The following is a 15,783-nucleotide window of genomic DNA, read 5'->3' as shown; positions in this document are numbered from 1 at the left end:
AATCACTGCACCTGATATGAGTTAAGTGATGACGTCACCCTGCTGCTCTATATAAAACCGGGAGCAAGCGAGGGCTTTACCATTCTGGCGAATTGCTTGATGATGCTGGATGTATTTACCAGCGAAACGTCGTACTCAAACTGTAAATGTGGATTAACTCTTCAACACACCGGTGGGCTGAAGTAGTGAATTATTTGTCTTTTGTCAACGTGACACTTTTTTTTGCTGATTGGCCGTGTCGGGTGGTGGAGGGTTACGACACATTTATAAATAAACGCGATCTAACCCAAAAACCTTTATTATGAATAATATTGGTCGCGAAAGCCTACGTGTTAAACTGACTAACCTCTATGGGGAGGATACTTTTCTTAAAACCAGAAAATTGGAGAAGCTTCGCATTAAGCGGATGAAAGTGATATCTTCACTGGCGTTCCTCAAAAGGTGCAGAGATTCAAAGGTAATACCAAACGCAGTTAAAATAACACATCACATAAAGTCTTCTAAAGCTAACCAAATACTACACAAAGCTGGCGAATTATTATTAATAGAGAGAATACAGCACAATAGGAGTGAATTATCTTACATTTCGGAATCGCTAAAGCAGTTACACTTAGATATAAGCAATAGTGTATCTATGCATTATTGGAATATAATCAATAACATAACACAACAATCGGCTGATAATGTGTTTAAACTAACAAAAACTAACCAAATTAATACATTTTCTAGACTACATAATAAACAAATCCCTACTGAAAACCAAAAATGTAAAAACAAAACTGTACTGAACTTGACCAACACTGTATTAACCGGTGACATGGTCTCTATCCTTTCTAAAGGCCTTAACTTTGCCGTTACCCCACGCACAATTCCAGTGGATGAGATAATTGCTGAGGTACAATCAGCAGTTAGACTCCTTCCACATAATGAGGCAGAGATGACTAGACATGAGGTTGCTAAAATAATTGAGAATAGCAAAGTTCCAAAAGTAAATATTAGCTCTAACGAGGCAAAAGCCTTAAGAGAGCTGCGTGTAAATAAGGATATCCAAATCCTAGCAGCTGATAAAGGCCGCACTACTGTAGTGATGTCACGAGCCGATTATGTTAATAAAATTAGAAATTTACTAGAGGAAAGTACCTACATTAAAATTAAACGAGATCCAACTAATACTTTAGAACGTAAGACCACTGCAATAATTGCAAATTCATTAATCCCTAAAAATGAGCAATACCTAATTAAGCCAAGGGCCTCAAAACCACCTAAACTCTATGGGCTACCAAAGATTCATAAAATCGGCATCCCATTACGACCCATAGTCAGTACAATTGGCTCTGCCACATATCAATTAGCAAAATATATAACCAAACAAATACAGCCCTACATCGGTAAGACATCTTCATTCTTAAAAAATTCAGAACATCTGGTGAATGTGTTTAAAGATATTAAACTTACTCCTGATGATATTCTGGTAAGTTTTGATGTGATTTCTCTATTCTCTAAGGTTCCAGTGGACGAATCGCTTAAATTACTTGATACACTAGTAAAGAATACCGGTTTACAAAAAGATATTCCGAAACTTGCTGGCCATTGTTTAAATAACACTTACTTCTTATGGAGAGGGGATTTCTTTAAACAAAAGGAAGGAGCAGCAATGGGTTCTCCTTTATCCCCTGCTATAGCAAATTTGTACATGGAAAACTTTGAAATAAGAGCACTTGCCTCGAGCACATTAAAACCATCCTTTTGGTTTAGGTATGTGGATGACACTTTGGTTGTCTGGCCACATGGTAAAGATACACTTAATAATTTTCTAAATCATCTCAATGCACAAAACCCGGCCATCCAGTTCACCATGGAAATGGAGGTGAATAACACACTCCCATTCCTATATATTTTGCTTGGACATGGCCTAAACGGTAAAATAACACACAGCGTTTACAGAAAGCAAACGCACACTGATGCCTATCTGAATGCAGAATCACATCATCATCCAGCTCAGAAATCCTCTCTTATCAAGACGCTCGTACATCGGGCCAAAACAGTGTCAGATGGTGAGAGTCTAGTGAGAGAGATTAAACACGTTAAAGACGCACTACGACAGAATGGCTACAATAATGCTCAAATTAACAGAGCACTGACTGCCAAATCACGATCGCAAAGCAATACTACTGACAGCGACCAGATTGTTAAAACAATAAAAATTCCATATATCTCAGGAGTAACTGACAAATTAGCCCGTGTTCTGCAAAAGCAAAACATTACAGTAAGATTTGGTACAGTACACAAAATTCAAAAACTAGTATCTTGCACTAAAGATGCATTACCTAAACTATCAACAGAAGGTGTATATCGGATTAATTGTTCATGTGGCAGCTGCTACATTGGGCAGACGGGACGTAACATCAGCGTAAGACTAAAAGAACATCAGAGAAATATTAAATTATCTCAAACACAACTGTCGGCAGTGGCAGAACATGCTTGTCAACAAGGACACTCAATTGATTTTGACAATGTTGCATTGGTGTGTAAAACTAATTATTACTGGCAAAGACTAATTAGAGAATCCATTGAAATTGAGAGGAACAAGAATAACTTTAATCGCTCTGACAGCTACTGGCTTAGTGCGGCCTGGAAGCGTATTATTAAATAATACACATTACATTTAAAGAATTACTAATCTGCAACTCTAATCACTGCACCTGATATGAGTTACGTGATGACGTCACCCTGCTGCTCTATATAAAAACCGGGAGCAAGCGAGGGCTTTACCATTCTGGCGAATTGCTTGATGATGCTGGATGTATTTACCAGCGAAACGTCGTACTCAAACTGTAAATGTGGATTAACTCTTCAACACACCGGTGGGCTGAAGTAGTGAATTATTTGTCTTTTGTCAACGTGACACTTTTTTTGCTGATTGGCCGTGTCGGGTGGTGGAGGGTTACGACACATTTATAAATAAACGCGATCTAACCCAAAAACCTTTATTATGAATAATATTGGTCGCGAAAGCCTACGTGTTAAACATTGGAAAGATGTTCTAAATCGAACTAAACATTAAACTAATTTTCATTGGTACAGTATATTTTTTCAAGTAGTGTTACCCAAAACTTTCGCAGCACAGGCTGGTGCACTGCCGGTGGCGATCACTGTGCTACACCTTTCATCATGCTAAATTCGCCAATCAAATGCTAATTTTTACGCTAATTCCTTTGTCAAGGCACCTTAATCCCTCTCACACAGCTTAAAGGTGCACTGCCGCGTGCTACACCTTTCATCATGCTAAGTCCGCCAATCAAATGCGATTTTTTATGCTAATTCCTTTGTCGAGGCACCTTAATCCCTCTCACACAGCTTAATGGTCGCAGTCTGAGCTTGGCTCTGTTTCACTCCAGCGCAGTCTTCGATACAGGCTGGTCCCTTCACCTGATGAAGGCCGCTTGTGTTGTGGCCGAAACGTCGTGATTTTTGTTTTATTTTTTACATACGTGACTTTACCGAATAGAACCAAAGAGTATGGATCCTTGCAGTCACGAAAGCTTCAAATCTAGAAGAGTTGTAATGTCATTAGATGTTACCTTCGGTATTTCAAGGGTTTTATTACTTTTTGCTCCCTGTTTGCATCCAGGGATCCGTGCTTTTCATTCTCGAGGTCAGAGATATAGCTTAGTTTGGACTTAAATTTTCGTGATTGCAGGAACCCATGTACTTTGGTTCTCTTGGTAAAGTCACGTAGATAGAAATATACAATAATAAATAATATAAGGAATATTGCAGTCTATAATGTCGACTTAATCTCATAGCCAAGCTTCAACTTTTTCCGTACAAAAAAAAACATCAGTTATAATGTCCGTTTGCCCTGTGCTCTGTGTCTGTGCCTGTGATTCTGGATATTTGTTTGTGAACTGTCCTTTGGCAATCTGGAGATGTTGCAGATAGTCTTAATCTCCCTTTGCCCCGCAGTTTATTATTTAATGGCCTTTTACGACCTCCAGCTGCTTGGTGCTTGTGGGAGGTAGCGTGTTTGAGGGTGTTTTATTTATTGCATCGATTATTATTATTTAAAAAATGGCAGAATTATTTTTTATATTAATTTTTGGAAAAAGACCTATATAGACAACATAGACCTATATACTCACACGGAGACCCAGAGGATCACAAAGGGACCCCTAGACTTACAAACAGACACAAACTCACATATACACCCATATACTGAAATAGAGACTGATAGACTCACATAGAAACCCATAGACACACATAGAGACCCAGCGACTCAAACGAAATCCATAGACTCACATAGAGACCCATAGACTCACACCAAGACCGATAGACTCACACCAAGACCGATAGACTCACACAGAGACCCAGAGGCTCACAAAGAGACCCATAGATGTACAAAGAGACACGTGAACTCACACATACACCCATTCACTGAAAAAGAGACATAGACTCGCATAGAAACCCATAGAGACACATAGAGACCCAGCGACTCACACGAGACCCATAGAGTCACATAGAGACCAATAGACTTAAACCAAGACCCATAGACTCACACATAGACCCATATACTCACCCAGAGACCCATGTACTCGCATAGAGACCCATAGACTCACACAGAGACCCATACACACAGAAATCTATAGATTCATACAGAGACCCATAAACTCACAGACACCCATCGACTTACACAGAGAGCCATGTACTCACATAGATACCTATAGACTCACACACACAACCTTAGACTCACGCAGAGACTCAGACACTCGCTCACGCAGACACCCTTACACTCACACAGAGGCCCACAGACTGACAGTCATCCATAAACTCACAAAGAGAGCAATATACTTACATAGAAACCCATAGACTCACACAGAGATCTACAGACTCAAACAGACACCCATAGATTTACACAGCGACCCATAGACACTCATATTTACACAGAGACCTATAGACTCACACCGAGACCTATTTACAGTACTCACAGAGAGACCCAGAGGCTCACAAAGAGACCCATAGACTCACAGACACAGACACCCCTATACTGAAATAGAGACCTATAGACTCACATACAAACCCATAGACACACATAGAAACATATAGATTCGTACAGAGACCTATAAACTCACACAGACAGCCATCGACTCACACAGAGACCCATGCACTCACATAGAGATTTCCAGAAACTCACACAGAGACTCGGTTCATAAATGCTCATACGCTCAGTGTTATGAAATGTGTTGTTACGATTCAAGAAAAAAGGTAAGAATCTTGATTTGAAGCTTTCGTGACTGCAGGAATCCATACTCTTTGGTTCTTTCGGTAAATCCACGTAGGTAGAAAAAATAAAATAAGTCACGACGTTTCGGCAGCAACACAAGCGGCCGTTTTCAGGGAAGCATTGTTAAACTCATAAATAAGACTAAATATTGTACATCTGCATGTATTACTGTAATACATACTGTATAGTAAATAAAACATAAAATAAAGTGTCATGAATAGAAAAAAAAATCTGTTTAATTTTCACTTACCTTGAGTCCTGATGCTGGCTTCCTTATCAGAAGCGGTGGAATGAGTCCCTACAATGGCGCACAACAACAACCTTCATTCGCCACTAAGTGTCGGTGACGTCACAACGACGATTGTGCCAGGCCATGTGCATCTTCAGGCCACGTGAAGTGTCGAACGCCCGCTGGCAAGAGGTTACGGGGCAGACCCTGCAGGTGCCACGGGTCGACTGACTGAGATGACTAAGATGACTGGCTGATGCACCACCTGTGCCCCCTACTGTGCCAATCTGCTGTGCTTTAGCCACCCGGCGCTCCGCTCGTTGTTGTGAGCGTCGCTCCTCCGCCCTCCGTTGTTGTTGGAGGGCGACTGCCTCCAACTGCCCAGTAGCGACCTTCACAAGCCTCCTCCACAGAGGCCGATCTTGACACCGCTGGTACCAGTCATCGGCAAGTCCACTCAGCTCCACGTTCTCCTGTACCACATCACTCCATCTCTTCTCAAGCCCGTGCCGCGCCCGTTTAGCCCCCTCGATCCGGCCGAACAAAAGCTGTTTAGGCATGCGGTGGCTCGGCATGCCGGCTACATGACCCACACACTCACAGACACACTCACACACACTCACAGACACACTCACACACTCACAGACACACTCACACTCTCCCAGACACGCACACACAGACACACAAAGACACACTCACAGACACACTCCCAGACACGCACACACGCAGAGACGCAAAGACACACTCACAGACACTCCCAGACACGCAGACACACAGACACGTAAAGACACACTCACAGACACACTCCCAGACACGCACACACAGACACGCAAAGACACACTCACAGACACTCCCAGACACGCACACACACAGACACGCAAAGACACACTCACAGACACACTCCCAGACACGCACACACACAGACACGCAAAGACACACTCCCAGACACGCACACACACAGACACGCAAAGACACACTCACAGACACACTCCCAGACACGCACACACACAGACACGCAAAGACACACTCACAGACACTCCAAGACACGCGCACACACAGACACGCAAAGACACACTCACAGACACATTCCCAGACACGCACACACAGACACGCAAAGACATACTCACAGATACACTCCCAGACACGCACACACACAGACACACTCACAGACACACTCGCACACACTGAGCACGCACGCAAGACAACGACACACCCACACACGGGGCAAATACAAAGATCCCCCGTATCCCCTTCACTGCTTATTGGGGCAAGTGCTGTTAGCGAGCAGCGCCTATGAAGACCGGCACGGCATACGAGGGGGTGGGTGGTTAGCACCACGCCCGGCCGCCTTTGTCTCCCGAGTGGCGATATATATACACGCCGAACCAGGTACGCATTTTGAGGCTGAGTTGACCTAGGAGAGGCCCAGGACCGGTTCAGAAACTCTTCACTGGTGTTAGCTGTGAGCGGGAATCGAACTTGGGTCGCTAGCTTCTGCTGCACTATCGGTCCACAGACACTCACAGCAGAGTGCTGGGACTCGTTACATATCAAGGATGGCTCCGCTGAATAAAATAATTCCATTGAAGTGCGGATGTTCATGAGTGCGAGTGTTCATAAGTGCGGATGTTCATGATTGCAGATGCTCATAAGTGTGAGTGTTGGTAACTCGAGGACTAACGGTGTTAAACATTCGCGATGTGTTTCGGACAGTCAATCCGACTCTACTTTTAACCTAATATATACTACGCCTGTGTCACTTTTCAAAATATGCACGTAATAATGATGAATTTAAAACGAATGAATTTAAAACGATTGAATGACAGTTCATTTAAAACAAAACATAGTTCACCTTTTCAGGGAACTCAGCGAAAGATCTGCTGCACGTTGGAATGACTGGCAATGCGATGTGGACGCCACCACGGTGGTCTTGAAGCGGTTGGAGGAAAAGTTTGAACGGGAAACAGAGCGGGACCCAGAGGCGACGTTCGGGAATCGTTCGAGAAGGGCAGGAAAAGAAGTGAGGGAAGATTCGAGAAAGGGGGCACGAGAAGGATAAAAGGAGAGAGCACGAGAGGAGGGGACGTTCGAGGGAAAGGAGCACAAAGCCTCGAGCGAGCGTTTGTGACTGCGTCTAAAAAAAAGAGGCTCCTAGAAGTCCATCCTCATTTCACCTGTATCAAAACTGCATAATTAACAATAACTATGCCAACTTGATACAGACGATCAAACGTGTCTACTTACTCAAACTAAACGATTTGTTTTTGTTATTTTACCAGGTAAGTACCACTTAATTATGTCGGTCCTTTTCAGAGGTGACCAAATGATAGCAGCCAACACACTCGAAATGCGCGATGTCGTTTGTAAATGTGCATTTAAAAAGCCAGAAAATCCACCCTACCACGGGGAGAGAGAGAGAGAGAGGTAAACTCCAAATATACGACAGGCGTCAGAGTTGACGATTCACACCAGGCGAGGTGGTTAATTAGACAATGTGTGGTTAATTAGACAACCACTATCACTCTAAGGCATCATCAAGTATTCTGTATTAACCACACATGCTCGTGGTAAAACATGCAAGCAAACATGGTTTTACAATAATATACGCACTTCGCTTCAAACTAATTGGCCTGCAACAAAAAATAAAGCAGCATCGTCGACCTTCGAACTGATTAAAATTAATTGTCAAACAGCGACGCTAACCCGTTCAGTCGCGTTTCTTCCTACTGGAAGTGCAATGAAGTAAAACACAACACCAAATAGAGGAGGTTGTTACGAGTACACAGTTCATTGAAGCTTCGTGTGTGTGTGAGAGCCGGTACAGAAAGCAGGAGACGAAGTTCAGCATTGCATACATACTTGAGACTCCGCAAGTCACACGCAGTTTTCCTGATTCTGTCGAGCAGTCAACGTTGTTCGTTTGACGCACTGACAAACCTGCAGGAAAAAAAAATAAAACAGAGCACAAACTCTACGCTCGGGATTACATTGAGAGCCGGGCAGAGAGCGAGAGAGATGTGGTTAATGTTCTGTGTGTGTGTGGGGACTGGTGGTGCAGTGGTTAGCACACTGTGTGTGTTTGGAGAGTGGTGAGGCAGTGGTTAGCGCTCTGTGTGTGTGGGGAGTGGTGGTGCAGTGATTAGCGCAATGTGTGTGTGTGTGGGGAGTGGTGGTGCAGTGGTTAGCGCAACGTGTGTGTGGGGAGTCATGGTGCAGTGGTTAGCGCACTGTGTGTGTGTGGGGAGTGGTGGTGCAGTGGTTAGCACATTGTGTGTGGAGAGTGGTGGTGCAGTGATTAGCGCGCTACGCTACGAACCCAGCGACCCGAGTTCGATTTCCGCTCAATCATTGGAAGGACGTTATTTACCAGGTAACGTCTTAACCGACTGTGATGTTTCCATCCTACCTGTCTATGTCAGCTGTTATTTCCGACTCTCTGTCTCTCTCTTTCTCTGTGCCTGTCTCTTGGATCTCCCCCAGTGACTCAAGTGCTGCTGCAGAGTCAGAGTCCCACTTTCTGCCTCCCCCCCCTTCTCTTTCCCCCCTACAGCCGATCTCTTCGATTGCACTCTCATGCTCACAAGTTCCTCACAATCGCTGGCCCCACCCCCTTGCCCGATGCGGCAACCCCCCTCCCTCCCCCCCTTTGCTATTGATGCCCCCAGGGTCTGGAATGCTATTGCCAATAAACTGCAACTTGAATCGCCACCAATGAGATCTTCTCTCAAAACTGCTCTAGAGGAGTTGTACACCCCTAGCTGCCACTGCTATTCATTGGCGTAAAATAATATTAAATAATATGACGCTGCAAAGTATTATCTGTATTTTGATTTAGCGTGCTGATCATAAAGGTGCATTGAAAAAATGTGATACTCCGACTGATGCTTCTGTTGTTGTGGAGTAACTCATGTAGCCAACTATGGCTCTAGGAATTAGTGTTACATGTTATTTATTTAGTTAATTGTAAAAATTTGGTCACGGTCCCTATGATCACTGTTACGTTGCAATTATGGCTTTATTTTTTGGTGATTTCAAAAACGTATTTTGGTTTGGACATATTTGTTTTGTTGTAGTACGGAGTTAGACTTACCGCCTTAATCTAAGTTTTCGTTTTGTTGTTGTTGTTTGACTTGCCTCTCACTGGGATTTTTTGTACACAGCGTTGGTGTAAGGTGCTTTTTTCAGGAATATTTTGCTGTGTTTTTTTCATGGATTTTCTATTTGCACAGTCACATAGTCACTTTAAGATGTTTTCTTGTTCGTGTTTTTTTGTTTGTTGTGGTTGCACCCGATTCAAGAGCCAAATGGCTCACAGGGCTATACCAAAATAAATAAACTGAAAACTGAAACTGAAACCCTCTCGGGTCAATATAATGCCTCGTCCACAGCAGTCTGATTCTTTCACCTGAAGACGGTCGCTTGTTGTTGCGATCGAAATGTTGTGATCTATTATTTTTTCTACCTACGTGACTTTACCGAAATAACCCGAGTACTGTTAATGGTGGTAAATTGGTTACCCTGGATCGGTAGCCGTACAGACATCAGGTGGTCTGAATGGCCAATTGGAAGGCTCAGGAGTCTGTCAGCGATGGTGTTTTCCATCATGAGGCTAACGTCTGATAGGCATCTCTCCTCTTTGACTTTCCATGACCAGAACAGGGTGTAGCCGCCCCGTCTTCAGTAAGGGATCCATGCTCTGCGAAGTGAACTTTGCTGAGTGCTGCAATGTCAATGTCAAGTTTCGCAAGCTCCCTTGCCACAAGAGCTGAGCGTCTTTGTAGTCGGTTGTTTTCATCCGAGTCCATCATTGTGCGAACGTTCCAGTATGAACATTTTGAGAAGTTTGGTTTCTTTTTTTTCTTTCTGACCACATAAAGGAATGCCTGTTGGCTGCGGTAAGCCAACCGGGTGAGTTGAGGCCAGATTTGTTTTGGCCACATTTTCTAGGCCTCTCTTCATCAGGAGCAAGCAGTGCTGTTCATAGAAAAGGCTGTTTGCTTGCTCAGGATGCTGCCCGATGATGTTGTTACCTCTAGTCAACAGTCAAACGACCAATACGGCCGAGCTGCCTACAGGCAGGTTTTAAGCTGCATCTGCCAGTGCCATCTTGCACCTACCGTTTTCGCCTTTCCCCCATCGATGTAGATGTTTTCTTTTCCTCCCACATGCGCTAGAGTTAATTTAAGGCACAGATCAGCTCTCGCACACCGATCCGACTCTTTAGTCACAGGGTTACTCCACAATGGCTCAGCGAGCTAAGACGGCTATGGGAACCACAGAGCTGTCTGTTTTAATTTGGAGTGGCCTTCTCCTAGGTGAGTTGCCGCACAAAGCTATAGAGCCCCATCTATCCAGGGGGGTATTTGGAATTCTGTGATCGTACTTAATCCGAGACCACCCGCTCGACCTTACCGCCATGGGTGACCCTACCAGGAGCATAACTCCCGACGGCTTCGCTCTCTAGATCATTGGAACAGTTTCCTGCTCTTTTTTCTTTTGAACCAAGCTGACCAATCCCAGTTCAGTATTGCCTCTGGCACCTCCCCGGGTTGGGCCTGCCCTCTGATGTTGAAAGACTCCTCCCTCTCTCCCTGTTCCCGAGATGTACTCCTGTCCAAGTATACTATCCTTACACAGATAGAGTGCACAGACTAACGTTTTGGCTCACATGCACGCGGAACAAAAAAAACGCGCGACAAATAAACCGCCAAGGAAAACATTCGACAATAATCATTAACGCACACTAAGAAAACACCTAGATATATTCATCCACGAATAAAGATCCGTCGGATAGCCCACACCAGACTACGAGCACCTACCTTCAAACACATACATATTTTCACACCAAACACACAAATCTGACTACTACAAAGACAAAGATCCCTCGTATAGCCTTATGGACTGTTGGGGCAAGTCCTTTTAGCGAGGGGTTGGATGGCCAGCACCACGCTCGACCACCACTATCACCACTACCACCATTACCAACACTACCAGCAGCGCTACCAGCATCATCACCACCATCATCAGAAACCATCACCTCCACCACTATCACCATCATCGCAAACACCAATACCTCCACCATTTCCACCGTCCCCCATCGCTCACCTGGCTGACCAGGTAGACCGAGTGGTGCACTCCCTGTCTCTTGAGCATGGGGTGCAGCTGCTTGAGCAGCAGTGCCAGGTGGCGTTCTTGATCTCGGAACGGAATCACTGTGGCAACGCACTGCTGGGACCACTCACCCCTCAGGGCGGTAGCTGCCCTCAGGTCTCACCAGGGGGTTGGCATGGGTCACCGTCTCCAGGCTGGGAGTGGAGGAGACCTGGACATTCATGGGACCTATTGTGTGGGTGTGAGTAGGTTTGTATGGGGGTTTGGTGGTGTGTGTTGGTGTGGATATTTTTCCCCCCCAAAATCCCTACATCTCTGCTTTATTGACCTGGTCAAGGCCCTTGGTACCATCAGTAGGCCTGGGCTCTGGGTTGTTCTTCGTGTTTTCAGAGTCTCTCACTCTCTACTCACAATCGTTAAGGACCTTCATGATGGTGAGCAGGCCCTGGTAAAACTATGTGGCTGGGAGTCGGATCCGTTCCCTGTTCACCTTGGGGTGCAAGAGGGATGTCCACATTATTTAACATCTATTTCGACCACGTAGTTCGTGAAGCTTTTGATGGTTGTATCATAGAAATTGACATCTGGTACAGATACAATGGGAGGCTGATCGATGTCTATGTGTGGTTAAGGGATGGCTCGCTATTGGTCAATGATGTTACGTATGCGATGAACTGGTGATTGCTGCTCACTCAGAGGAAGCGTTGGAGGTGCTGCTGCTGAATCTGGAGCGTACCTCTAAGAGGTGGGGCATTACCATCAGCCCCACCAAAACTAAGCACCTGCCTGGGTATTTGGTGCCATCACATACTACACCCCGACAACTCCCAATTGATGATGGGGGAGTTGGGGAGAGAGTGGAGAGTGTTCCATACCTGGGCAGCGTGCTCATGACCGGCTCTGGTTTGACTGCAGAGGTCTCACTCCAAATTTGTTGAGAGGCATGATAATTTAATCGGCTGCGCAACACTCTGGGAAGCTGGCTGGTCTGTCACTCCACACGAAGCTTGGGGTTTTCTCGGCCATGGTCATGCCCTCCCTTCTGTACGCTTGTGAAACGTGGACCCCACTAATGGAACATCTTCGCCGGTTAGAAACGTTTAGGCTGGCCTTCCTACGATCCATCCTGGAATTAATCAAGCTGCTTATGTGAGGAACTCAAAATACTTGAAAGATCTGGACAAAGTTACATCGGGAAGCTCTATCCAGCAGGCAAGGCTGCGTTGGCTGGTTCATGTAGCCCGCATGCCCAGCCACGGCATGCTTAATCAGCTTTTGTTCGGCTGGATAGAGGGAGCTAAATGGGCGCGACATAGGCTCGAAAAGAGATGGAGTGAAATGGTACAGTAGGATGTGGAGCTGAGTGGACTTGCCAATGACTGGTACTAGCAGTGTCAAGATAGGCCTCTGTGGAGGAGGTTCGTGAAGGATGCTACTCGGCAGTTGGAGGCGGTTGCCTTCCCACAACAACGGAGGGCAAAGGAGCGACGTTCACAACCCACAGCAAATTGGCACAGTAGGGGGCACAGGTGGTACATCGGCCAGTCATCTCAGTCAGTCAACCCATGGCACCTGGTCTGCCCCGTGACCTCCTTCCAGCAGGCGTTCGACACTTCACGTGCCTTAACATGCACATAGCCTGTAGTGACGTCACTGCAACTTAGTGGCGAATGGCGGTTGTTGGTGAGGAGGTGAGTTGATGTGCGTGGGGAGCGGTAGTATAAGTGGTTTTACGCACTCCGCTAGGTACCTTGCAAACCGAGTTCGATTCCCGCTCACGGTTAACACCAGTAACGTTTATCTGAACTGTTCCTGGGCCTCCCTTAGGCCGACTCGGTCTCAAATAAGTACTTAGTGAGGTGTGTAAAGATCGCGACTAGGGAGATAAAGGCGCCGGGCGTGGTGCTGGCCACGCCCGGCCCCTCGTGTGCCGTGCTGTCCTTCATAGGTGCTCACTAACAGCACTTGACCCAGCTTTCTTTTAGATTATCGGAGGGATCTTTATTTGTGTAATTGTGTGTGTAGGTGGCACAGTGGGGAGAACAGCAAGTTGGTGCAGCTGCCAGTCATCTCAATCTACCCATGGGTCAGTCCCGTAATCTCCTGCCAGTAGCGAGCCTTCAACACGTCACGTTGATTAAGGTGAACCTAACCTAACACAAGCTCCGTGGTGACATCATTGCCACTTAATGGTAAACGAAGGCTGTTGTGTTTTTTCGATTTAAAGCTTTCGTGACTGCAAGGATTTATCTTCTTTGGTTCTTTCGGTAAAGTCACGTAGAATGAGAATAAAATAATAAAATAAAACAATGAAATTCTCATGACGTTTCGGCCACAACACAAGTAGCCGTCCTCAGGTGAAGAAACAGGACTGTCCAGAAGACAGCGCTTGAGTGAACCCTGTCAAGCTTGACAACGTCTTTTAAGCTGTGTGGGAGGAACAGAGAGCCTTGACAAAGGAGCATTAACTGGGAGATTAGCATTACGGAGAGCGAACGAGTACATAAAATCTGTGATCTGGTTCCATCTGTGAAAGATGCTGTTCCAGATATACAGTACCCGGGCGTTTACAAACTAAAGTGCCTCTGAGGTAGCAACTACATTGGGGAAACCAAACGACATATCTCGGACCGCATCCGCGAACATAAAGCAGACTTGAAACACGGCAGGACGAACTCTTCTGCCGTGGCAGATCACTGATATAATTCAGTGGGTTCACATGACATTGACTTCTCCAAGACGCAGGTTCTTTGCAAGCCAACCGGCTACCATGAGAGATTCGTTCATGAAGCCATCCACATATACAAACACGGAGACAATTTCAACCGAGAGGATGGATTCTGGCTTTGTAACCATTGGAAAGATGTTTTAAACCATTTCGGTTCTTAATTAAGTGTATTTTGCGGTGACCGTCAGACCGCAGCTCTTTCGCTGGCATTGTGACTGTTTCTCCCTCCCCCCTCCTCCCTTCCGAGTATGGATTGACCCGTCAGCCTGAATGTCACTGTCCTTGGTGCTGGTTGTTGAGGAGATGGGAAAAACCGCCATTTTTTCTCTCCTTGGTGCTCTTCTTTCCCTCACACCAACGCTAATCCCCCAGTTACATGCTAATTTATATGTAAACTCCTCTCCCCCCGTCCCCCGGTCCGAGCTCGTCGTTCGCAGTGGTGCTAATCCCTCACACCAACATCATGCTGATCCCCCAGTTACATGCTAATTTATATGTAAACTCCCCCTCCCTCCTCCAGTCCCAGCTCGTTCGCTCTCCGTAATGCTAATCTCCCAGTTAATGCTCCTTTGTCAAGGCTCTCTGTTCCTCCCACACAGCTTAAAAGACGCAGCCTGCTCTAGACCAATTCCGCGACCACATCAATTCCATACACCCAGCCATCAGATTTACCATGGAGGTCGAAAAAGATGGCAAACTACCCTTTTTGGATGTCTTAATTAAAAGGAGACATGATGGTTCAATGAGCCACTCTGTCTACAGGAAAGCTACCCATACAGATGCTTACTTGAAACCGGATTCCCACCACCATCCATCCCAGAAGAACTCTCTCATCAAGACTCTATACCATAGAGCCCAATACATTTCCGACCAGGAACACATTACCAGTGAACTCAAGCACGTACACCAGGTTCTCAGGGCTAATGGTTACTCCGACTACACAATCCGCAAAGCCATCACTCCAGTCATGAAGAAGGTTCCTCTTGTGGAGCCACTCAAAACCATCACCTTACCCTACATTGCAGGGGTCACTAAAAAGATCTCCAAAATCCTGAATAAACACAAGATCCAGGTCCGATTCAACACAGTACATAAAATCCGTGATTTAGTTCCATCTGTAAAAGATGCTGTTCCAGACATACAGTACCCGGGCGTTTACAAACTAAAGTGCCTCTGTGGTAGTAGCTACATTGGAGAAACCAAACGACATATCTCGGACCGCATCCGCGAACATAAAGCAGACTTGAAACACGGTAGAACGAACTCCTCTGCCGTGGCAGATCACTGTTATAATTCAGTGGGCTCACATGACAATGACTTCTCCAAGACGGAGGTTCTTTGCAAACCAACCGGCTACCATGAGAGATTCGTTCATGAGGCCATCCACATATACAGACACAGAGACAATTTCAACCGAGAGGATGGATTATGGCT

The sequence above is a fragment of the Petromyzon marinus genome, chromosome 5 (assembly GCF_048934315.1).
Source record: "Petromyzon marinus isolate PM22_M1 ecotype Great Lakes invasive population chromosome 5, UKy_Petmar_22M1.pri1.0, whole genome shotgun sequence".
NCBI lineage: Eukaryota > Metazoa > Chordata > Hyperoartia > Petromyzontiformes > Petromyzontidae > Petromyzon > Petromyzon marinus.
Note: the sequence above shows the minus strand (reverse complement) of the source record.